A 25,742-nucleotide genomic window follows, 5' to 3' on the forward strand; every position below is an offset into this window, starting at 1 on the left:
TGCGCTATTCAAAGTTCGCGCCATTCACAGGGATTGGAGGTGACGGTTCTCACGCCATTCAGTGCATCATGGACCTGAGCTCCCGGAAGAGAAGTGCTCCGGGCACCATCTTTACCAACAAAACAAATAGTAATAGATGCCAGGGGAGAAAACAAGATGGGCATGATGAGACATAGAAACATTATTTTATATGGGAAGTCAGGACAGTATCACCATCAAGGTGACATCTGAATAGAGACATGAAGGAAGTGAGGAAGAAAAACACATGGATATGTGATGAAAAAGTGATTCAAACAGAAGGAAGAGTAAATTCAAAGGTCCTGAGGTGGAAGTACACTGGTGTTCAGGGAATGAAAAGGAAGTCAGTAAGGCTGGAGCTGAGGAACACAAGGGGAAGAATATAAAGAGATGATATTGGGGAGACTAGGGTTTGGGTTGGAAACTCATGAGTGAGATAGGAATTCATAGGAGGTTTTGAGTTCAAATACATCAGAAAGCCAGGTGCAGAGGTACAGGCCTGTAATCCTAGCAACTCAGAAGGAGGAGACAGGAGGATCACAAGTAACTAATCTGGGCAAGACTTTAGCTAGACTCTGTCTCAAAAAAGGCCGGGGATGTAGTTCAGGGGTAAAGTACCCCCTGGATACAATCCCAAGTAACCAACCAACCAACCAAACAAACAAAACCCTAATCTTATATGCATTTTAATAGAATCACTTACAGTAATGTGTGAATAATAGACACAGAGGTGCAGAGATAGATATTATTCACGAATTATTGCAATACTCTGGGTAACAAATGATGGTTTGGACCAGAGTAGTAGCAATGATGTAGTAAGGAGTGGTGATATTATGGATATATGATGTTTTGAATTTAAAATCAATAAGATTTATTAAGGGACTTATGCAAAGTGTGAGGAAAAGAGAGAAGTCAAAAGTGACTACAAGATTTTTGTTGTAAGTGTGTAAAAGAAAAAAATTTTCCCACTGAGATACAGATGCTATAAGAGTGGGCTTGAGGAAGAAATCAGGAATTTGTTTTTAGATAAGCTGAGCCAGAGATGCCTATCTTACATCCAAGTGGAGATGTCAAATAGGAATTCAGAGCTATACTCAGGGGTTTGGGCTGGAATATAAGTGGGAAATTATCAGCTTGTAGTATACCTCAGGAGTAAAGTAGACAGAGAGGAAGAGGTCCGAAGAATGAATTAGAGGCACTCTAAAATTTAGAGTTTGGAGCAGTGTAGAGGAATTAGCAATGGGTAACGGGAGGTGGCAGCCAATGAAATAGCAAAATCAAGAGAGAATGAGTCACAGAAGGCAACTGAAGAAAATTTTCCTAATTGTATCTAAAATAATATACTTTCAGTTTCATTTTATCACATGATGTGTTAGCTTTTAGTCACTGTGACAAATATAGGAGATTAATGAACTTAAAAGGAGGAAGTGTTTATTTTGGCTCACAGTTTTAAAGTTCACAGTTAGTTGGCTCCATTGCTTTGGGGCCTGTGACCAGTCAGCATACCATGGTGGGAAGCACATGATAAACTAAGATTGCTCAACTAGTGATGGCTGGGAAGTGAGAGAGGAAGGAGCCAAGGTCCTATGTCCCCTCAAGGGCACAACCCTGGTGACCTAACTTTTGCACTAGGTCCTACTGAGAAACTGACGTGACTCCATTTTTTGAGAAAGCAGCTTCTACCTTAAATCCTGTCCAGAGCGAGGGGGAGTGACCCTTGTCCTTAGAAAAACCCACAGAGCCTCCTAGGCACATATCCACCCTGCTGAATTGTTTAACAGGGGAGATCTGTGTCCCTGTGTCCCTGACTCAGTTACGCTAGGTGAGGACCCATAGTAACCCCCTAGCAACCACCAATCAGTGGGAGACAGGGAAAATATCTGAAATACCAGATAGTTTCGGTGATTGATAACATGACTAGGCAACCCTGCAGTTTAGCATATACATTCTTGCAACCCCTCTCGGCCTAAACCAATCAGTTCAAACGTATCCACCACTTGAACTAACCAATCACCCTTACCCGACTTGTTCCTGCCAATGAATGTGTTAATCAATGTTAAGAGTTGTTGTTTGACTTTCCCCAGACGTGAAATAATTTGCCGTGTGATGTTGTGACGCATTCAGTATCCCCCGAAAAACCTATAAATCCTCACTGAACTAAGGATCAGAACTCATTCTGCTGCGTCGGAATAGTTGTGAGTCCAGGCTTACAATAAAGACTCTTGTGTGATTGCATCGGATTCGGCTCCTGGAGGTCTATTGGGGTCCCACGAATCTGGCATTACACTACTCCTAAAGGTTCCACTATCTTCCAGTATCACCTCAAACTGGTGACCAAACCTTTAACAAGTGGGCTATTGAGAAACATTTAAGACTCAATCTATAGCATATGATATCTGTTCACTTGTTTATCTCCCTCACTAATCTCTTTAGTTTTTGTAGCCTGGGATTAGATGTTAAGTGTCCCTTACCTGAAATGTTTAGTATCAGTGAAAGGGTAAAGTTTCTAAGCTGGAAAGCTTGAATTAAAATGTAAAAGATTAGGTATTATTAAATTCCTCTGTTACACCCAGATTCCTGAGATAGTTAAGACAACGCCCTACTGGCCATTCAGCCTAGGGCCCTGTGCAGTGGGCCCTGTGCAGTTTGTCACAGGGCCCGAACCAATCAGTTTGAATGTGTACCCAGTTTAGAAGTGACCAATCACCCCTGCCCAGCCTGTTCCCTCCAATGAATGGACTAATCATGTATCAGAGTTGTTGTTCAATTTTCCCGCGCCTCATGATGATTTGTTCTGATGTATGCAAAGCCCCCCACCCTCTCCAAAAAGTGTACTTAAGCTCTGCTTGACCTCTGCTCTGGGCTCTGGGCTGCTCTCCCTTCTTGAGTGAGCACGGAGCCCCAGCGCGCTGGAACGGATCCCTAATAAATCCCCCTTGCCATTGCATGGAGCTAGTCTCGTGTGGTCTCTCCTTCTCCGACGTTTCGCCGGACCCTTACATCAGAAGTGTTTGGGATTTTGCAGTTTGTTGGATTTGGGGATATCTTGGGGATAGGGCCCTAGTCTAAATTAATTTATATATACAAAACACATACATATGATATATAGTAGCCTGGAGATAATTTTATACAATATTTTTCTTTTTTTTAAAAGATATATTTTTGAGAGAGAGAGAGAGAGAGAGAATTTTATTTTTTATTTTTTTTTTGTTGTTGTTTTTCAGCGGACACAACATCTTTGTTTGTATGTGGTGCTGAGGATCGAACCCTGGCCGCACACATGCCAGGTGAGCGTGCTACCACTTGAACCATATCCCCAGTCCTATACAATATTTTTCATAATTCTGTGTATATAACTTGTGCACCTGAGTTTTTACTGCAATCCATTTCATGAAGTCTGGTATGGAATTTTCCACTTATGGTATTGTAAGGGTCCGGCGAAGCGTCGGAGAAAGAGACCACACGAGACTAGCTCCATGCAATGGCAAGGGGGATTTATTAGGGATCTGTTCCAGCGCGCTGGGGCTCCATGCTCACTCAAGAAGGGAGAGCAGCCCAGAGCCCAGAGCAGAGGTCAAGCAGAGCTTAAGTACACTTTTTGGAGAGGGTGGGGGGGGCTTTGCATACATCAGAACAAATCATCATGAGGCGCGGGAAAATTGAACAACAACTCTGATACATGATTAGTCCATTCATTGGAGGGAACAGGCTGGGCAGGGGTGATTGGTCACTTCTAAACTGGGTACACATTCAAACTGATTGGTTCGGGCCCTGTGACAAAGCTGCACAGGGCCCTAGGCTGAATGGCCAGTAGGGCGTTGTCTTAACTATCTCAGGAATCTGGGTGTAACAGAGGAACTTAATAATACCTAATCTTTTACATTTTAATTCAAGCTTTCCAGCTTAGAAACTTTACCCTTTCAGTATCATGTCAGTGTTCAAAATGTTTTAAATTTTGGAGCATTTTAGATTTTTGTATTAGGGATGCTCAAGTTATATATCATATTTGTCACTAAGTCTCTATGGTTTGTGGTTAGCCCATGTCTGACACACATTAGACACACTCTCTCCCTCTGTCTTGTTTCAGTACTGTGGATTGAACCCAGAGCACTCTGCCTAAGAGTTATAACTATTGGCATCAGATTTGCCATTTTAGGTGGGGAGCCATTTTATCTGGAGATTCCAAAGTTTCAATTCTGAGGCAATGCTGCTTAACTCCCCGTAAGAACATGTGCTTGCTGTCAACCCCACCCCAGCTGAAACTCCTAAACAGTTTATGAGATTGACAGAATGAAAGCTAGCAGGATAGGTCTAAGGTTCTCTAGAAGTTTGTGCTTCAGAGTTGTATATAAGAACAGATCAAACCTAGATTTTATTCAGAACCACATTTTTGCTTTACTTCTTCATCTTCCTATCTTGCTTTCCTCATGTGAATATCTTCTCACAGTGCTTTTCTAGAGGGACTGGCAGTGCAGCTCAGTGGTAGAATATTTTGCTAGCATGAGCGAAGCCCAGAGTTTCGTCTCCAGTGCTACAACACAAAAAGAAACAAAACAAAACAAAAAGAACAAGTGTTCTCCTAACAAATCACTTGCCCAGTCTCTGCTTCCATGAAAACAAATTTAAAACACCCATGTTTGTACAAAATAATGTACAAGATTATCCATTGCTTCATAACAGGAAAAGACTTCTTTTTTTGGTGGGTCTTGAATCCAGGGGCATTTAACCACTGAGCCAAAAACTACTAACAAACTAAATCTTCATCCCTAGGATTTCTGTTCAAGTTTAGTAATGGAAGGCATGCAATATTTACTGTTTAGCTATTGCAAAGAATGAGCTGGATAAAGTCACATTTGTTCCCTAAGAGAGAAACTAGGTTGAGGGACATGGCAAGAAGCAAACTTTCACTGTACATTTAAAATAATTTTTTGAGGGTTGGGGATGTGGCTCAAGCGGTAGAGTGCTCGCCTGGCATGCGTGCGGCCCGGGTTCGATCCTCAGCACCACATACCAACAAAGATGTTGTGTCCGCCAAAATCTAAAAATAAACATTAAAAAAAAAATAAAATAATTTTTGAGACATTTAGACATGTTATGTGATAGTCAAGCCAAAGTGACTCAATTTTGTTGAGTAATTCCATTTTGTAAAACAGCCATGCCAAATAAAAAGGTCATGACTGGGGCAAGTTGGTTTTCCTTTTGTTGTAGAAACCCTCAAAAGAACACTGGGCTCTGTTTCTGTAACTGGGGTGACTGGGCTAATTGTGATTGGCTAAGCTTCCCGCCACCTGACTACACTCTCCCACTTCTGTAACTTGACTTGCTTGCATTGGCTAAACCCCCAAATATCCCTTTTGTTGCTTTCAAGCTTAAAAGGAATGCCCTTGCAATTGTTTGGGGCTGATCTGGAACAGACTTTATGTTCCTGTCAGTTGCTGCTGGTGTGCTTCAATAAAGGTTTGATTCGATTATATATGAGTGGTCTGGATGTCAATTTATGAACCCCCCGGATGTTGCTTTAACTATAACAGTTATGTATTTAAAAAATAAGGCTAACATTAAAAATTAATTTAGGCTAAGCAAGTAAATTTGATCTTTAAGTGAAAATTTGTAAAATACCTATACAATCTCCCCCCCCCCCCCCATTGAACCCAGGGATACTTTACCACTGAACTATATCCCTAGTCCTTTGGGCATATGCCGAGGAGTTGGATAACTGGGTTAAATGGTGGTTCCATTCCAAGTTTTCTGAGGAATCTCCATACTACTTTCCAGAGTTGTTGCACCAATTTGTAATCTTACCCACAATGTATGAGTGTACCTTTTCCCCACATCCTCACCAACATTTATTGTTACTTGTATTCTTAATAATTACCATTCTGACTGGAGTGAGATGAAACCTCAGTATAGTTTTAATTTACATTTCTCTAATTGCTAGTGATGTGGAATACTTTTTCATGTTTGTTGATTGGTTGTATATCTTCTTCTGAGAAGTTGTCTGTTCAGTTTCTTTTCCCATTTATTGATTGGGTTATTTTGTTTTTTTTAGTTATTAAGTTTTTTGAGTTCTTTATATATCATGAGTTCAGGATGATATATATTACAACTTGCCTTGTTATAATATATTTGTGGCTTTATGCTAAAAATAACTCAGGGACATATGGAATTCAAGCTGATTTGTGTAACTATCATAAGAAAAAAAAAAAAACACATTAGATGCATATAGCCTTGGCCTTGTTTTTTAAAAAATTTAGTTGAGCACTAAACTCACTAAATAACCTTACTGATAGGCTTAACACAATTGGTATAGGAGAAAATGTTTTCCCTCAAATCTCAATCTTACATTAGTGGAAGAGGTGAGAGAGGAAATTGTAGATAATTTCTTTAGCATTATATATGGCCAAGTCTATCAACCACCTTAAAGTAGAATGTCCATTATTGACCCCATTAAAAAGAATTGGGGGGCTGGGGATGTGGCTCAAGTGGTAGCGCGCTCGTCTGGCGTGTGTGCGGCCTGGGTTAGATCCTCAGCACCACATACAAACAACGATGTTGTGTCCGCCAATAACTAAAAAATAAATATTAAAAAAATTCCCTCTCTCTCTCTCTCCCTCTATCACTCTCTCTTTAAAAAAAAAAAAGAATTGGGTTAATATCAGAAGTTACCCATATCATAAATCAAAAGATAATTTTACAGTTACAATAAGTAAAGTATTTTTGAAATGTTTCAAAAACTTTTAACCATAAGCTAGAGGAATCATCTTTTCACTGTAAGAAAGGAAGGAATAACAAAGTAAGAAATTTTTAACTCATTTTCTTCCCTCTTTGAACAAAAGAAACAAAAAATACTGGTTGATTAGCTAAGCTTTGTGCTCTCACCAACTAATTAATTACAGTGTTTTTTGAATGGCAATAGCCAATGTTGACTGGGCAGTTTGACAGTTCTGAATACTTTGGAAAGAATTTTTTTTAAATATTTTTTAAATTGTCAATGGACCTTTATTTTATTAATTGATTTACATGTGGTGCTGAGAATTGAACCCATGCCTCACACATGCTAGGCAAGCACTCTACCACTGAGCTTCAATCCCAGCCCTGGAAAATAATAATAATAATAAATTTTTTTTTAAGCGAAAAGACACTAAAATGATCTGGTCATGCAATGTTCACCTTATGCATTCTGCATCTCTTTGCCAATCTTGTAGCTAAGAATTTTATTCCAATCAATCTTAGTACGTGTAACTGGCAACTGTTGATGTAAGGCTTTGAAAATAGTGTTCAACATTGTCTGATAATTCTCACCGATGACAATCTGGTATTCATTTTCTGCAGCTTCTACAAATCTCATAAATTCTTTGGCTGTCTGCACCTCTGTTAGGTAATCTTGTATATCTTTACTACTCACTAGCTGAACATTACCATCTTCATTGCCGAGGTCCTAAGCTAGCAGGATCCAGGAAGTCCTGAAGTGTGAGTGATATAGGCGCAAGGAATGAGACAAGGAGTCCTTCTGTTGGAGCAATCTCCAGAGAGAGAGAGTGCTAAACTAATTTCTCTGGGTCCTTTTTTGTTCTGATTTTTCTTATCATTATGGGTACAGAATCCTTAGTAAAATGTGTAATCAATTTACAATTTTCAGATTTTCCCAGGATGTAACATTTCCTTGTTTAACAGATGCCAATCTACGTAACTAGACTCTGTGTCTCCTAACCTGTCATTAACCTTTAAGTTTAAAGGCACACCTGTACTTTATTTCTACTCTAAGATCCCATCTAAAAGTCCCCTAAGTCTTGAATTTATAACAACCTAAAATCTATAAAATATTCTTAAAGCATCTAAAAAATCCATAGCTAAAAACCCAAGAATCTAAAAATATTTCTAACATTATTCTAAAAATGTATCTTATAAAACCTTAATTAATGACTACATTTATTCTCATAAAACTGGTTAAGCTGCTTTCTCAGAAAGTTTCTTTGTTCCTTAGTAAAAGTATGCCAGTTCTTAAATCTTTATAATCTTTAACTAAAAGAAAGGGTCTGTACATCAGTCCTTCTGCCACCGATATTAACTATGCTTATCATAAATCCCTTTGTAAGGTGAAGGAGGGTCTATTAGAGAAACATATTTTTATTAGCCTTTTCTCCCCTGGATGAATACCATAACTTATCCTTAATCAAATAGGCTACATATGGTGGGCTTCGTGCAATAGACATAATAAGTATCTGCTTAGGCTTTTTGAAAGACTGAAGATATGAGCTTGGATTCTTAGTTGATATATAATCAACTGTGGTGCCTAGAGTTCCTGTAGCTTTTCCCAGAATGATTGTTGAGATTTTTCTGTTTTGTCCTCAATGTCCTGAGAGATAGTAAAACAGCCTATAAGGCATGAACCACCTGTTACGTTCTGGCCATCTAGAATTTTATTTGGTTTAGCAATAAGTATACTCATGCTTCCTGTTAGGTTTATGAGTATAAAAATAAAAAGTCCCAATTACATAAAAAAAGGGTCCCATGGTTTCAGTTTCTCACAAGTGTGGCCTTGCCAGCACTTTCATCCTCACTGTGACCTTGTCAGACAGTGGGAGGGGGAACAACGCCTTCACCACTTCCTAATAATGAACCTGAATGTTCAAGATGCCAACCACCTGAGTGACCCAAGGAAAGATTGTAAACTTCCATTCTGACCTCCAACAACCATTCCAAATTTTTTTTTGCTTGCTACTGATGGCGCTCTGTGTATGCAATAATGGTTTTCTGTCCATTGATTTTTTTCACTATATACAGTTCAGACTCCATTTGGGTAATGTTCTTTCATGTAAGCTTGATGAACAGTTCCTACTGAAGTTCTCCATGATTCTATTGCATTTTCTGCTTTATAAGGTCTTGGATCAGTTGCTTCCTTTCTTAGGTGATCAAATTTGAACAGATTCTGTTTTTTTTTTTTTAAGAGAGAGAGAGAGATATATAATTTTTTTTTAATATTTATTTTTTAGTTTTCGGCGGACACAACATCTTTGTTTGTATGTGGTGCTAAGGATCAAACCCGGACCACATGCATGCCAGGCGGGCGCGCTACCACTTGAGCCACATCCCCAGCCCAGATTCTGTTTTTTTTTTTTTTTGGATCCCAAAACTTTCCATTTCTATTTCCAAGTCACAATGTTCTGTTATTAATACCTCATGATCATAACCTTCAGTTTTTACTGGAGTAACGGGTCCAACTTATACTGTGCAAATGCATGGACTGTTCTTTTCCTGAGAAGATCATTGTTATTAAGCAGTAACCAAACATCATTAAAGACCTCATTAAATTCTCTAGGAGAGACATGAATGATAGATTTTGCTGCTATATGTACCTTTTCCTGATCAGAAAAGTTTTCCTCCAGATCTGCTATCTTCCTTCTTGCAAAAACCATGGCGGCTGCTGCAGCAGTTGCTGACTTCTCCCTTTCTGCTCCAAATCTTTTTTATTTTTATTTTGAGACAGGGTCTTGCTTAATTGATGAGGCTGGCCTCAAATGTGCAATCCTCCTGCCTCAGCCTTCAGAATTGCTGGGATTACAGGGAGATGACACTATGTCTGGCTCACTTGTCTTTTAACACCCATGTTTCCCAAGAGCTAGCCTCAGGCTGCCTTCTCTTCTTACTTTATGCCTCCTCTTGGGTGTTACTATCCAAATCCATAGCTTCAGTGGTCATCTATAGGCAAATATGTCCCCAACAAAACTCTTCTGAACTCCTATTTTCTACAGGACATTCAACATTTCCCCTTTGGATATCCCAGCAAATAACACTACCATTCAGCCTATTTCTCCTTCAGGAGCCTGGGGACCATCTTTTTTCCTTTAATGATAATATCTAATCAATCACCAAATCCAGTGAATTTTAACTTTTAATTATCTCTCTAATTTGTTCAGTTCTTTCCATTTCTACTTTTGTCAACTTGATTTTAGCTACCTGATAGCTTCTCACCAGGATTGGTAAAAAGCCTTTTTAACTCCCTTTTATTCTTTTACCTCTCTAATTCATTCAGTGCACTGCACCCAGAATATTCTTCAAAATGTAGTTTAAATATCACTCTCTTTAATAATATCTGATAATAGGTTTTCAATGCATATCAGAGGAAATTACAAATTTCTTTTTTTTGGTTATTATTGTTTTTGAGACCGTTTCACTGTGTTGCTCAGACTGACCTCCAACTTGAGGCCCTCCTGCCTCCACCTCCCATGTGCCCCCACACCTGGTTTCCTAAGTTCAAATTTTCCTTCAAAGACTCCATGGCTGTTTGATACAGACTTTTCCTACTTTTCCAGTCTTGTTCTAGAGCTCTTCCTTTAGTTCCTCAAGGCTTCTGCCTCAATCCTCGTGATAGAAAAAGACCAGGGAGGGACCATGAGGTTACGAGATAATTGTATAAGCTGGTCTCACTGTGCTTGCCCTCACTTTCTTTCTTTCTTTTTAAATTTTTTCTTTAGTTGTAGATGGACACAATATCTTTATTTATTTATTTTTGTGTGATGCTAAGGATCAAACCCAGTGCCTCACACATGCTAGGCAAGCATCCTACTACTGAGCCACAACCCCAGCCCATTTACTTTCCTTTTTGAGGAGCAACTTACCTGCAGCCTTGCATAACTTAAGTTGACAGGATGTACTATATTTCTCACAAATTACCTGTTATCTGTAGGAGAAATGCTGGCCCCAAATGCCAATAAGAGCACAAGTTACCCTGAAGGGGTCAAGGGAAATTTTGTGACCCTTACATAGACCAGATCCCAGAATTCAGGGAAATAATTCTCCCTAACCATAAAATATGTCAAAACAGATTCCAATTAGAACCAGTCAGGATGGGCCAAAGTGACCTAGAGTTGCCATGGTAGTGGGGAAGTGTGAACTTGAAAGTCTTACATCATCTTGCCATCAGCCAAAAGTCAGGAGGTGGACCTGGGTGAGACTCTCTGGAAACTTCCTTGGGACCAATAAAACTGGAGGCAGGAGAAGCATGCCAATCTTCTCTTCTCTGGGATGACCCACTCTCTCCCTTGACAGTGTCCCTTTGTCTTCCTTCCATTCCTTCCAATGAACTCATGCCTGTTACTCTGAAAGAAATGTCTAAAATATTTCTGGCATGATTGAAAAAACTGGTGTTTGAAGAGGGGTATTGATATGCTCAAGTTCGGGACCCCCAAAAGACCATGATTGATGTAAGCAGCAAAGAGGTGTTTACTGCAAGCTAGCTTGGTCCTCCACGCACACACAGCAACTGGTGATGCTGAGAGGCCCTGAGCCCAGGGTTTGCAGCAGTTTTATACACTCTTGGGGAAGGAAGGGACTTCACTTACATCATACCATCTCTTAGCATATCATCACACACCGCGGAAAAATCATAAAACAACTCTAAAACATGATTAGCACATACACTGGAGGAAACAAGTTGGGTAAGGGTGATTGGTTAGTACAAGAGGGGGATTCTTTTGAACTGATTGGTTTAAGCCCACCAGGAGAGTATGTGCTGAACTACATGGTTTCCCAACATGTTATCAACCACCATAAACTACTGGGAGGGTCATCTGGCATCCCAGGTATTTTCTCTGTCTCATGTTGATTGGTGGCTGCTAGGGGGTTGCTATGGGTCCTCACCTAGCCTGACTGAGTCAGGGATACCTGGGGCAGCAGCTCTCTCCCGTTATTTGTAGATAAACAACTCAGCAGGGTGGGAATGTGCCTAGGTGTGCTCTGTGGGTTTTTCCAAGGACAAGGGTTACGCCCCCTCCCTTGGACAGGCTTTGCTCTGAGGTAGAGGCTGGTTTCTCAAAAATGGAGTCACATCAGTTTCTCAGTGTCTCTTCAGTTGCCTTAGTTTTGCAGCAGATCTTAACCCTGTAATGCTGGCTTTTTATTGTTTCAGGGTGTGACAGTGGTTCACTTTATGCTTTGACTATAACCCTGGCTGCTCTGCAACTTATTTTAAAAATGGACATGTTTCTTTCTCTTCCTCTCTCTGCTCCTCCCTACTCTCTCCCCATCCCTAATCTCACAGGAATCAAGATTACCTTTATTCCTCATCCTAAACAGAGTTATATGTCCCCAGTACACACCCACCATAGGAACAAAGTAATCTAGACCTCAGGAATGATACCGGAAGAAATGACTATCTCCCAATTAACAAGTGAATGACAACTCCAACAGAGAACACGGGGAATGTAGTAGTCTTTGAATCCCCTCTTTGAAAGCTACCTGTTCCTGCTAATGGGCAGAATCACAGCTTTTGGGACAGGAATCCTCTGTGTTTCTCCTTTGCTAGCAAAGCAATAAACCTTTTTCTTTTTTCTCAAAACCATGTCCTCATTATTGGATTGACATTAGGGACAAGTGTTTGATGTGGAAAATGACCACCCCCAAAATAGTGTGGCTCCGGGAGAGGGAGTGAGGAAGAAGTCAACACATTGATAACATTGATCCTTTCCCAATACATCCTTTCCCAGGGATAAGACAAGCGCTGTGCAGGAAATATCCATTAAAGCCTAGACTGGCCATCTCTGGAAAGAAGCCAAAGCATTGATTTTTCCCAAAATAAGTCCTTTCACCGTGACAGTACAATGGGACCCTGGAGGGAAAGAGATACATACTGACCGCTGACCCCAGACCCTCCATTAGACACACTCTGTCAATAATTAAGTTACATCTCAGTGTAACCTATATAAGCACAAACTCCACCTTTGGCCAGTAGATCACTTTCCACTGGGAGAGTGGGTCTTTCAGAGGCATCACCCTATTCCTGAATAAAGGCTTTTGATGATCCACGAAGTTTGCATCTGGTCCTTTTGTGCTAACAACAAGGACCAAGCTTTCAGGAAAAAGGGCCTCTGCTTTTGTTGTTCCACGGTTTTTAACATTCTATTTTCCTCTGTTTGGCTTTTTCTTTTTTCTTTTGGTACCAGGGCTTCAATCCAGGGGCACTTAACTATTGAGATACATTCCTAGCCTCCCCCCATTTTTCAAATTATTTATTTTGATACAGGGTCTCATAAAAATGCTGAGGCTGACCTTGAACCTGTGGTTCTTCTTCCTCAATGTAAGGTCCTTACTTAGCATCTGGATGGCCATTTTAAGAAAAATTTCACTTTCCTGCCCAAGGGCATTTCTGAGAAAGAATCACCACTCCCCCTAATACAAACCCAACCCTTCAACAACCAGATTCTTTTCCACCCGAGGGCATATCACCACTCCTCATACCAATCTCACCCTTAACCACTGGCATTAGGACCCAGTCGGGTCTAATCCCTGAGCCTGCCCCACAAAAGTCCTGAACCCCAAGCCTGTTTTGCCTCTCTCTGTCTTTGGAGAGATGGCCTTTATTTGTCAGCTCTGACAAATAAACTCTCATTTCTATCTCTGCCTGGTCTCCATCTTTCATTTATCGATCGCCCCGTCTCCCAGTTCTTCGCTTTCATTTCATTGGTGCTGAAATCCCAGGATCAGTCCCCCCCCCCACTTCCCATGCCCCTGCTCCCCTCTTCAAGGATCACTGAGCATCCTTGGGCTCTGATCTGAATTCCATCATGGGACCAGGCCCTCCATTCTGCCAAATGCCTTCTCTGTACCCACCACCAGATATTTCAGGTAAGACCCCTGTCTCCCATTGACCTAAATGACCTACAGGTCCTGGGAAGTGACCGTCAATAATCTGTCCCAGGGTTACCGTGTGGTCAGGGGACATCCCCAGCCACAGCTTTTCACAGCTATGGCTAATCCCTACTGTCCTCTGGGTCTATAGGTGGGTTTTGAGAGTCTCTGATTTGATATCAAGCTCCTTGATCCATTTTGAGTTAACTTTTGTGCATGGCGAGAGAAAGGGATTCAGTTTCATTTTGTTGCATATGGATTTCCAGTTTTCCCAACACCATTTGTTGAAGATGCTATCCTTCCTCCATTGCATGCTTTTAGCCCCTTTATCAAATATAAGATAGTTGTAACTTTGTGGATTAGTCTCTGTGTCCTCTATTCTATACCATTGGTCCACCTGCCTGTTTTGGTACCAGTACCATGCTGTTTTTGTTACTATTGCTCTGTAATATAGTTTGAAATCTGGTATCGCTATACCACCGGATTCACACTTCCTGCTTAGAGTTGCTTTTGCCATTCTGGGTCTTTTATTTTTCCATATGAATTTCATGATTGCTTTATCTATTTCTACAAGAAATGCCGTTGGGATTTTGATTGGCATTGCATTAAACCTATAGAGAACTTTTGGTAATATCGCCATTTTGATAATGTTAGTTCTGCCTATCCATGAACAGGGTATATTTTTCCATCTTCTAAGATCTTCTTCTACTTCTCTCTTTAGGGTTCTGTAGTTTTCATTGTATAAATCTTTCACCTCTTTTGTTAGGTTGATTCCCAAGTATTTTATTTTCTTTGAGGATATTGTGAATGGAGTGGTTTTCCTCATTTCCATTTCAGAAGTTTTGTTGCTGATATACAGGAATGCCTTTGATTTATGCGTGTTGATTTTATATCCTGCCACTTTGTTGAATTCATTTATTAACTCTAGCAGTTTCTTTGTAGACCCTTTTGGGTCTGTTAAATATATTATCATGTCATCCGCAAATAGTGATAATTTAAGTTCTTCTTTTCCTATTTTTATGCCTTTAATTTCTTTCGTCTGTCTAATTGCTCTGGCCAGTGTTTCGAGAACAACTCTTGCTTTAAAGGAAATAAGAAATAGTTTTCTTATTCTGAGCCAAATATGAGTGTTCATGGCCTAGGAACTTTTATTCAAATTACCTTGCATGATGTGATGCACTGTAGAAGAGATTACAGGAACTTTTATAGCCACAAAATAAAAGAAAGTCATAAACATTTCCCAGTTATGCTGGTGTGAGTATCAGGTAAGCAGGTTACAGCAAAGGATAGAAATGTCTTTTATGGTTTTGAGGTGTTACAACATTCTTAGCCTTAGGGTTGGTGGAGGCTGGAAGTCTGACAGGTTTAGTAATACATTTTGAGAAGTTTATCTATTAGTGAGGGGAAAGCTAGGTCAGAAAGAAACTTTAAGGTCTTTGGCTAGTAAAGGGTCTGGAATAGCCCAACGTAATCTTTTTGTTTTCTTTCAGTAGTGTATGTGGAGGGGCGAAACCCAGAGCCTGAACTCCCCAGTCAAGCACTCTGTCATTGAGTCATATCCCCAGCCCTAGCCCATGGTGATTTTGCTTATGACCTAGAATTCTCCATCTCTCCAAATCCCAATGCTCTAGTCAATCAAGATAAATCTGCAGGATCTTTAATATAGGTGCAGTTTCTTCAGAGAACTTCAGTTCACAGATCAAATGTCATTTTCTCAAAAACCACTAACAAAGTCATCTAAAGTAACCTCATGCTGCTTTATATCATAGAAGACATTATTTTCTACTTGACCACATCTGTAATCACATTTATTTACACATACATATAATTACATATTAAATATGTAATTATTTACTCATATGTTTATTATTTAGCTCCAATACCTACCTCTTTCCCAAATGTCAACCCCATCAGGGCAGGGACCTTGTTAGTCTTATTTACCAATGTATTCCATTCAACTGGAATAATGCTTCACACATAGTAAGGAATTGATAAATGTTTGTAAAATTACTCTTCTTACTTTTTTCCCTTTAGTAACATTGACTTTGAGTTCTAAAAAAAAGTGCTTTAAGAATTTTACCCTTAGTACCTTAGCATATGCTGTCTACTCTGTTGAGAAAGCTCCCTGCTGTCACTCCCTACTTAGTTAATAGCTAACTGTTTTTCAGGTCTCAGCATACATGTTACTTCTTGAGCTTTAGTATCCTTGATATTCTAGACAAGGTAAAGTCATTGTTATATAACCATCTGACACCCATATTTTCCTTTATAGTACTTGTGAAAATTTGAAATTATATTTATTTGGTGGTCTAGATCTTTGAGGTTAAAGATTAGCAAATTAGGGCCCATTGGCCAGTCCAACCTACCACCTGATAAGAAAATAAGATTTTATTGAAAACAGCAACACCCCTTCATGTATGCACTGTGTGCATACCTCCTGAAGTGTTTACTAGATATTTGCTTTTTGTAGAAAAAGTTTGCTGCTCCTACCTACACTGTACCATCTACTAGGGCAAGGATACTGCTTTGCTTGTCTCTTCCCAGCACACTACTAAGAACTAAAGGACTCTAGTAAAAACTAGTTAAATAAATAGATGATGATCAGTTCGATAGTACTTTCCATGTTTTATCAATGATAATTTTATGAGAAAAGTCGTGTTAATTTCAACTTACAGATGAGGAAACTGAGGCTCAAAGCCACTTAATGAATTGCACTGAGGCCACAGTTGATAAGCTGCAAATTGATACATAAACCTAGGTTTTTAAAATGTATATTCTTTAAATTTTATTTAGTCCGGCACAGTGGCCCACGCCTGTAATCAGAGGCTCATCCAGAGGCTGAAGCAGGAGGATTACGAATTCAAAGCCAGCCTCATCAATTTAGCAAGGCCCTAAGCAACCCAGTGAGACCCCATGTCTAAATAAAATACAAAATAGAGCTGGGGATGTGGCTCAGTGGTCAAGTGCCTCTAAGTTCAATCCCAATACCCCTCCAAAAAAATTATTTAGAATAAGTTAATTGAAACTAAACTAGTCAGTGAAAGTAACGAATAGCTTATCATCACATAAATTGCTAATAAATTACTAAATTAAAATATTAACTTTACAGTGGACATGTAACAGGGATTCACTTGATGCTTTGACTATACCCCTTGTGGCTTTCAAACTTACATATTTTTTCTTTTACCCAACCTGTTTCTCCCTGAACTAGTCCTTCCTGATCTCTCCTCTCTGATCTCATTTTCTCTGAATCACCTATTTAAAAGCACCCTGTTCCTGCTGATTGGCAGAATCATAGCTTTTGGGATAGGAGTCTCCTGTGTTTCTCCTTTGCTAGCAAAGCAATAAACAAACTGTCTTTTTCCTTTTTCTCAAAATTCTGTCTTCGTTATTGGATTGGCACTGATGACAAGCACCAAGCTTTGGGCAACAGAAACATCAATTGATCAAAGTTAGTACTAACAATAATGGAATTGACATCATTTTCTCCCCATGTAATGCAATGAGGAGATCATAACATTCCTTATATAGTGTTCATGTCAAAGGTATACAATGCACACAGCTACTCAGGAGTCTGAGGTAGGAGGATTGCAGGTTTGAGGTCAGCCTGGGCAACTCAATAAATCCCTATTTCAGAACAAAATAAAAAGGGCTGGCAGCATACATAGCTCAGTAGTAGAGCATTTAACTAGCATGTACAAGGCCCCTGTGTCCTAAAGCACAATCTGAATCTAATCACAAGGAAATCACAAACTCAAATTTAGGGACATCCTACAAAATTCAAAATGTCAAAAATATTTTTTTTAATTTAAAAAGCCACTGTCATGAACAGCAAACTAAGAAAGTGTTTCAGTTTAAAGGAGACAAAAAGGATATAACATTTAAATACACTGTTTCTTTCTCTATTGAGTCCTAGACCAGTGAATCCTTTTTTCTATAATGGATATTACTGGGAAAATGAGTAAATTTATTTTAGAAATTGTGGAGAAATATAAATTTGGCTACAAATCATTTTTTCTCCTCCTGAAAAGAGGGGGAATCTGTCCACCTCTTGAATGTTAGTCCAATCTTTGGCTTGATTTGGTCACTGAACTGCAAAAGTGATGTTATGTGACTTCTGCATTTCACCCTAAAAAGCTCTCAAGGCTTCTGCTCTTACACTCCCAGAAGAAAGTTGTCCTGAGATCACCACATAGGGAGCTCAGTCCAACCTATTAGAAACTATGAACTAAAGTATACCGAGTGACAGCAGCTGCGTCAAGTGCTAGGTGTGTGAGTGAGACTAGCTTAGAGAGATGATATAGCCACACGAATGACTCCAGGCTAAGACCAGCAGAACCACCAGGCTAAGACCAGCAGAACCACCATCCAGCAGATTCCAGACCAAATTGCAATCCACAGAGTTGTGAGCAGTAAGTGGACGCTGCCATAGGCCATTAAGTTGGGGGGCGATTTGTTTTATAAGAAAGGCTGAAACAACACACTGAGATCAGTTGGCTTCTTGGGTAGTGGCTTACAAAGTAATATCGTTTGCTTGAATTTGGGACCCCCAAAAGACCACCAGAAACCAAGATCTTTGTAAACAGCAAAGAGGTGTTTATTTTGAGTAGCTTGGTCCTCCATGCACACACAGCAACTGGTGACGCTGAGAGGCCCCGAGCCCAGGGGTGCAGCAGTTTTATACACTCTTTGGGGAAGGCAGGAACTTCACATACATCATAGCATCTCTTAGCAAATCATTACACACCACGGGAAAAATCATAAAACAACTCTAAAACATGATTAGCACATACACTGGTGGGAACAAGTTGGGTAAGGGTGATTGGTTAGTACAACAGGGGGATTCCTTTGAACTGATTGGTTTAGGTCACCAGGGGAGTAGTGCTGAACTACATGGCTTCTTATCAGGTTATCAACCACCATAAACTACTGGGAAGGTCATCTAGCATCCCAGGTATTTTTCCTGTCTCATGCTGATTGATGGCTGCTAGGGGGTTGCTATGGGTCCTCACCTAGCCTAACTGAGTCAGGTACACCTGGTGCCACAGATCTCTCCTGTTATTTGTAGATAAACAACTCAGCAGGGTGAGTATGTGCCTAGGAGTGCTCTGTGGGTCTTTCCAAGGACAAGGATCATGCCCCCTTCCTTGGACAGGCTTTGCTTTGAGGTTGAGGCTGGTTTTTCAGTACTTGCCTAGCATGCACAAGGCCCTGGTTTTGATCCCCAATACTACTCTGCAAAAAAAAAATTGTTAATTTTTTTGTGTGGTCCCCAGGTCTCAGATGTGGAAATATAAAGTTTATAATAAATCTAAAATTGATCAGACTCTATGAATACCATGATAACTGAAACTCAGAAGAAATTACAAGTAAACCAGGACATCTACCAAAAAAAAATTTATATGAAAATTATATTCTTGTCTTTTGATTGGGTAACCAAGAAGCATTTAAATAACGAGATGTTTACTCAGAGGAGACTGGAATGAGAACAACAGGAAGTATACATTTTTTAAAAAAAAATTTTTTTTAGTTGTCAGTGGACCTTTATTTTATTTTATTTATATGTGGGGCTAAGAATCAAACCCAGTATCTCACACATGCTAGGCAAGCGGTCTACCACTGAGCTACATCCCCAGCCTAGAAGTATGCAATTTTAGGAAATACATTTTTTTTCTAAGCCAAGTATGGTGGCACATACTTTTGATTCCAGCAAAACTGAGGCAGGAGGATTGCAAATTTGAAGCCAGTCTCAGCAACTTAGTGAGACCCTGTCCCCAAATTTTTTTAAAAAAGGGTTGGGGCTGGGGCTGGGGTTGGGGCAGTGGTAAAGTGCTTGCCTAGTATGTGTGAGGCCCTGGGTTTGATCCTCAGCACCACATATAAATAAATAAAATAAAGGTATTGTGTCCAACTACAACTAAAAAATAAATATTAAAAAAAAAGCGTTGGGGATGTGGCTGAATGGTTATGCACCTGTAGTTTCAATCCCCAGTACAGAAAATGAAGGAAGGAAGGAAAGATTTTTATCCAAGCTATAATGAAGTAAATCATCTTCTTCCTACAATAGTGGACAACTATGTAAAATCAGAGCATTCGTGTCCATCATACTTGATTTCTCTGGACTTTGAATAGTGCAAGGTAATCAGTGCCAAAACCTTATTCTCTTTCTATCCTTTATTTACCTCTTCTGATCTTTGCTTTCATTGTAAAATTTCTTTGGACCATGTGAAATTGATACATTAAAAAACTCAACTGATATGTTGGGTTCAATTGCATACTAATCTTTTTTCCTTGGTAACATACTCTAGTCACCCTAATGGATCTTGGTTGTTTTCAGATTTCATAAGCGTTTGTCTTTGGGATTTGTTAATGGTGATTTATGCTACACATAATTTTTGTTTAGAAGCCAAATTTATCATTAAAAACAACAACAACAAAAACAAAACAAAAAACTGTGGACTGTGGGTTGGGAATAGAACTCAGGGGTAGAGTGCTTGCCTAACTGTGAGGCTCTGGGTTCAATCTCAGTATTGGAAAAAAAAATCTCTTCTGGGTTTTGTATCAAGACTGGAAGACTGAGGTTGTCAGAGGTCTGCTTCTGGCTTTTGAAAATGCATTTTCAAAGAAAATCTTATATCCCAGGATCAAAATTGTAGGAGTTAGCTAGTTGCCCTCTCAACAAAACCCATACTACAATAGTAAATAGAGAGAAATCTTAAAAAGAGAGTAAGAAGCAAGAGGGCTGAGCATGCAGCTCAGTGGTAGAGCACAGGCTTAGCATGTGTGAAGCTTTTTTTTTTTTTTTTTTTGAAGAGAGAGTGAGAGAGGAGAGAGAGAGAGAGAGAATTTTTAATATTTTATTTTTTAGTTCTTGGCGGACACAACATCTTTGTTGGTATGTGGCGCTGAGGATCGAACCCGGGCCGCACGCATGCCAGGCGAGCGCGCTACTGCCTGAGCCACATTCCCAGCCCCATGTGTGAGGCTCTTAGTGTATTTCTCAGTGCCACCAAAAAAAATAAATAAATAAATAAATTAAATTAAATTAATTAAATAACAAATAAGATAACACTAAGAGACAAAAAACACCAAGAAAAACAGTGCTCCTCACTCCTGACCTGTAAAAACAATTTCCTGGTTCACATTAGAGAATTGTATCACTAGTTTTTCTGTTGATCTAACAGGCTCTAGAAATTGCTTGATTCTGTGATAAGGTTCTAAACACATGTTTGTTGTACATACAAGAGAGATTATTGGGGGAGTTCATAACCCACTTGAATCAAATGTATGGAAGATGATATGTCATGAGCTTTGTAATGTTTTGAACAACCAATAAAAAAAAGAGAGAGATTATTGTGTCCTCGGGGCAGGCTTACTTTTATATGTGAAAGAAAATGGCATAGGAGTCTTCCTGTCTCTCTGCTACTTATTTTAATTTCTTATTTATTTGGGCAGTCAGGAAGGAAGGCCTTTTGTAAAAAGTAAATTATTTATATTTCAAATGAAATTAAAAGAAGTCTGTGCATTCTAACAAAGAACCTCAATCTTTGACTCTGTTGCTACGAATATGCATGGATCAACTTGAGTTCTTTTGTTTTTGCAGTGCTGGGGATGAAATCCAGACCCTCATGATTGCTAGGTAGATACTCTACCACTGCACTCCATCTCCAGCCTTCAACTTAAGTTTTTAGTGTTTGGTCACAACCCAAATTTATTACCTTTAATCTCTTGTCACAACAAAGTGAAGTCAGTCTGACCTTGCAGAAATATATATGTAAATATTAAATTGAATAAAGAAGAATCTAGTGACTTAAAAGGGTATATTTGTACCTATTGCTATAAACTATGCAGAGAGACACACTGATGATGTTTCCTTATATATTTACAAATGTGTGATCATACAGTGTAAACCCTGTATGGCTATTTTTTCAGGTTCCTGAACTGGGCAGTGAAGGGATTGAGAAAAGACAAACAGACACAAAAGTAGAGAAAAGGCTGGGGCCTGGTGGTTCAGCCAATCTCTGATGGAGGAAGACGGGTAAGCTCCACACATTTATTATATAGGTTTTAACATGTTGTAATAAAGTTACTTTAAAACAAACAAAAACTAGGTCAAAGGTATGAACAGCCCAATTACAGTTACCAGCTTGCAGCCATAATTCTCCATCCCTGGTGGCTGGCATTTAAACCTTAGGTCCTGAACTGATAAATTTTGTGGTGGTGAAGGCATTCCTGAGCCTGATGTCTAACAGGGTCACAGCCTGGGGGATTCTGCGGTAGGACAGCACATCTGGAAACCATGGGGTAGTTAAGTGTTTTGTTTATGATATTCATGATATGGATAATAGGGCATATGTCAATCAATAATAAAAGTATGTGTTGCCTGAGATTGCAGGAAAATCCCCAGAAGGAGACTAAGGATATGATTAAGACATGCTTCGAGGTGTGTTTCAATGTCTCTCAGGATACAAACAATAGTATTATTTCTCAAGAAATTCCCCGGGAAAAGATTGCAAATCAAGGTTCCTGAGAAAAGCCTAAGCAACAAGAAATGTTTATCCTACAGTTAACAATTTACACTAAGCCCCCTGTTCTAAAGCCACAACCTATGCAACAGCCTGGTTGCAGAAAAACAATTGTTGTGCCAATAGTATAAGGACCATCATATGTACTTTACTTAATTAAAGGAAGATTATGGTATCTGCATGGAGGACAAGAGGCTAATAAAAACACATTCCTCCCCGCCCCCACAATAGACCCTCCTTTGCCCTACACAGGAATTTATCATGGAAATGAGAAACACATAGTTAATACTAATGGCAAATGGGTTGAGATGCAGAGCCTGCCCTTTAGTTAAATATTACAAAGACATAAGACTTGGTGTACTTTGATCAAGGATCAAAGAAACTCTATAAGAAAGCAGTTAAATAGATTATATGAAGAAAGGAAATTACCTTGGAGATTAAAAATAGAATAATGTAAAATTAACATAGATATATTTTAGAGGCACTTCAGAGTAATAGGCTTTCACTATTTTAAATGTGTGTTACTGGGACTTTAGATTATAAGAAAGCTTACCAATAATCATAAGTATGCTTTAAAGTTAAAAGTTAATAATAGGTCAGGGGACATGTAGTCTAGTTGCATAGTCAAGCACCTAGTGACTGAGGTAAAAATGTAAAAGGTTAATCATGATTGGCAAAGGTTACAGGAAAATATTTGTTTAAATGTACTCAATATCTTAGATGATCAATATACGTCAGAAAAGATAGTAACTCTTGGAAATTATGTAAAACAAAGATGTTTTGGGTCTTGAGGCTATCCATTAACCATCTCAAAAAACACCTCCAAAAAAGAAGTATAAAAATAAAGGCTCCTCAAGGGGCAGCAGACCTTTCGAAGGCTGTTCCAAACTTGCAACCTGTTGCCAGTCTCTTCTTCTGCTCCGCCGCCATTCATCCTTCAGGACCCCCTGGATCCTTGCTAGGGCAGGACTCCCGCAGTGTGGCTGACACATAATTGCCCTTTGAACAAGTTGTCACCATAGTAAGTGGGCAATCTTCCATCAGTGCCGCTGTATAAATTCCCAAGAGAGATATCACTTCTGTCTCTGGACAGTTCAAGACCCAGAACTCATTCGCTGCTCCTGACACTGTATGTTCCTCATATCACTGTGATTATTAGATCTGACTTATTCATCCATTAGTATGCCAGCCAAGTATATCACAGGCCTGATTTTTTGCTTATAGTGCTAACTACTTAAATCAAGAGTTTGTTTATCAATGCAAGCCTTTATAATTACCAAAAGAAATCTAGGAAAAAGATGAAGGATATACCCCCTTCCCCCTGTAGCACAGAGAGAAAGATCTCTCTCTGAGACATGAAACTTGTTCAAAATACATGCTTTTGTGAAATGTTAAGTGGTGGATATTGATAAAAATATCGACTCTTTTTTTTCTGTGCAATATGTAGAGTAGCTATGGATATTCATAACTGCTTCCAACATGTTATATTAATTATTATTATGAATTTCTTTAAAAAACAGGACTCTTATAAAACTAAGACTTAGGATCTTTGTTACCCTGTCCTTGAAAATAGTCTTTGGAGAAACGCTTGTGCTTTAAGGGGCTTGAGAATATGCTAGATTGAAGATTTGTTAGAAAGACTCATTTGACTTAGTAACAGGTTATACTCATGGCTAAAGTTTATTATAGCAAAGGACATGAAATAGGAAAGTAACCCCCACTCCCCTCCCCCCACGCCTGGGTGAAGAACAGAAAGGTCAAGTGCAGACTTCCAGGTCCTCCTTTCATGCACATCATGCTGAAGTGCTTTCAATCTGACTATGAATTACAGGAACATAAGTGAGATTTCCCTACCCAGGTAAGCACACTTAGGACTCAGGGTCCAGAGTACTTATAGGAATTTGTTCACATAGGCACATCCCCGCTACTGGCTCTCAGGTACAGACCTCAATCCTCAATAGTTAGGTTAAATGATGACACTCTGACACATCATACTTTAGTACCTGGGAAGCACAAAACCACCCCCTTAACTAGTGCTTACATTCAATTAACTCCAAGAGTTTAGTTTCCAGAGCTTGGTCAAGGGTTATTGTTATGGGCTGATTTTAAAAATCCTGACCAGACTTACCCCATTATGTTCAGATACTCCACCCTATGTGAAGTTGGCTCCCTTTCATATGATGCCCACATCTGCCCCCCCTGCCTCCTGACCACAGGTTCTTGGTTTGGCAGTACCAATGTTTAAAGCTATGTCTCTTCTTCCTCTCTTCTGAGAATGTGATTTCTGAGAATGTGACTGTTTTCTTTCTTTCTTTTTTCTTTAATAAAAAAATTGTATTTACTTAGAAACATTCAGAGTGTCAACAAAGCAGCTGCATTTTTTTTTGCAATTACAGAGTGATATTCAGTTAACAGAACAACAATTATTTTGTATAAGCTGCATCAGAGAAAACGGAAGACGAGAAACTACTGTCCCCATATACAACTAATTTGTGCTGTGCATCAACAAGAACCTGCTTCAAATTCCCATGCCAATTTACAACCCCCATACACCATTGAAAATGCCACCAGGATAGGGCTATCTAAAGACACATTGGTAGCGTGTTAACTATACAAAACAAAAAACAAACAACAACAACAACAAAAAAACACTGTACAGTTTAAAAACAAATCTCACACAGCAATTTTTTGTTGTTGTTGTTGTTTAGAGGGAGTGAATTGTATACATGGGGTAAAATGCTTTATAGACAAGAAAAAAAGCTGTGCTATAACCAACTTATTCATCATCATCTTCTTCTTCATATTCATCTTCATCTTCCTCCTCTTCCTTCTTTTTCTTGCTTTTTTCAGCCTTGACTCCCTGTTTTGCTGCATCATGTTTTCCTTTAGCTCCATAGGCAGCAATATCCTTTTGTGTTTTTCCTTCAGCTTAGCAGCTTTCTTTTTGCAAGGCTGCTTGTCATCTGCGAATCACATCTCTCCCAGTTTCTTTGCAACATCACCAGTGGATAGGCCAGGAGGTTCTCCTTTGATTTTTGGGTGATACTCAAAACAAGAAGAGACCTCCTAGGTGCATTGAGATCCTTGAACTTCTTTTTTGTTTCCCCTTTAGGAGGGATATAGGTTTTCATTTCTCTTTCATATGGGGCCTTGTCGGCCTTTGCCGTGTCTTGAAATTTTCCTTTCTCTTTAGCAGACATGGTCTTCCATCACTCTGAGCACTTCTTAGAAAACTCTGAAAACTTGACAGAAGCATCTGGGTGCTTTTTCTTGTGCTCCTCCCGGCAAGTTTGCACAAAGAATGCATATGATGACATTCTGCCTCTCGGTTTCTTAGGATCTCCTTTGGCCGCATTTAGTTGTTTTTAGTTGTGTCAGCAAGGCACAGAGTCTCCCAGTGCCCCATCCGGGTCTCACTTGTCCCAGTGCTGTCTCTGTGGAGCTCAATGTGCTGCAAAGGCTGTAAAAGCAGGAGCCAGACGCAGCCTCCTTACTCTCTCCGCTCTATAACATTCCTGTTTTTTTTTTTTTATTCGACTTGCGACTTTGTGACTTTTTTTTGCAACCTAGTGA

The 25,742-nt window shown here is 39.4% G+C and overlaps 2 pseudogenes across 2 annotated transcripts; both read right to left on the minus strand.

Annotated features, from left to right (window-relative positions):
* Positions 1-7,189: 7,189 nt before the first annotated feature.
* Positions 7,190-9,434, minus strand: LOC308658211 (F-actin-capping protein subunit alpha-2-like; annotated as a pseudogene). The gene is made up of 3 exons: positions 9,131-9,434; positions 8,640-8,947; positions 7,190-7,456 (listed from the first exon to the last, which is right to left on the minus strand). The product of its transcript is annotated as an F-actin-capping protein subunit alpha-2-like (transcript).
* A 15,511-nt stretch (positions 9,435-24,945) lies between these two features.
* On the minus strand, positions 24,946-25,513 carry LOC308658702 (high mobility group protein B1-like; annotated as a pseudogene). Its single transcript has one exon. The product of its transcript is annotated as a high mobility group protein B1-like (transcript).
* Between the last annotated feature and the right edge of the window lie 229 nt (positions 25,514-25,742).

The sequence above is a fragment of the Spermophilus citellus genome (genome assembly GCF_964194105.1).
Source record: "Spermophilus citellus genome assembly, chromosome: 10".
NCBI classification, from domain to species: Eukaryota; Metazoa; Chordata; class Mammalia; order Rodentia; family Sciuridae; genus Spermophilus; species Spermophilus citellus.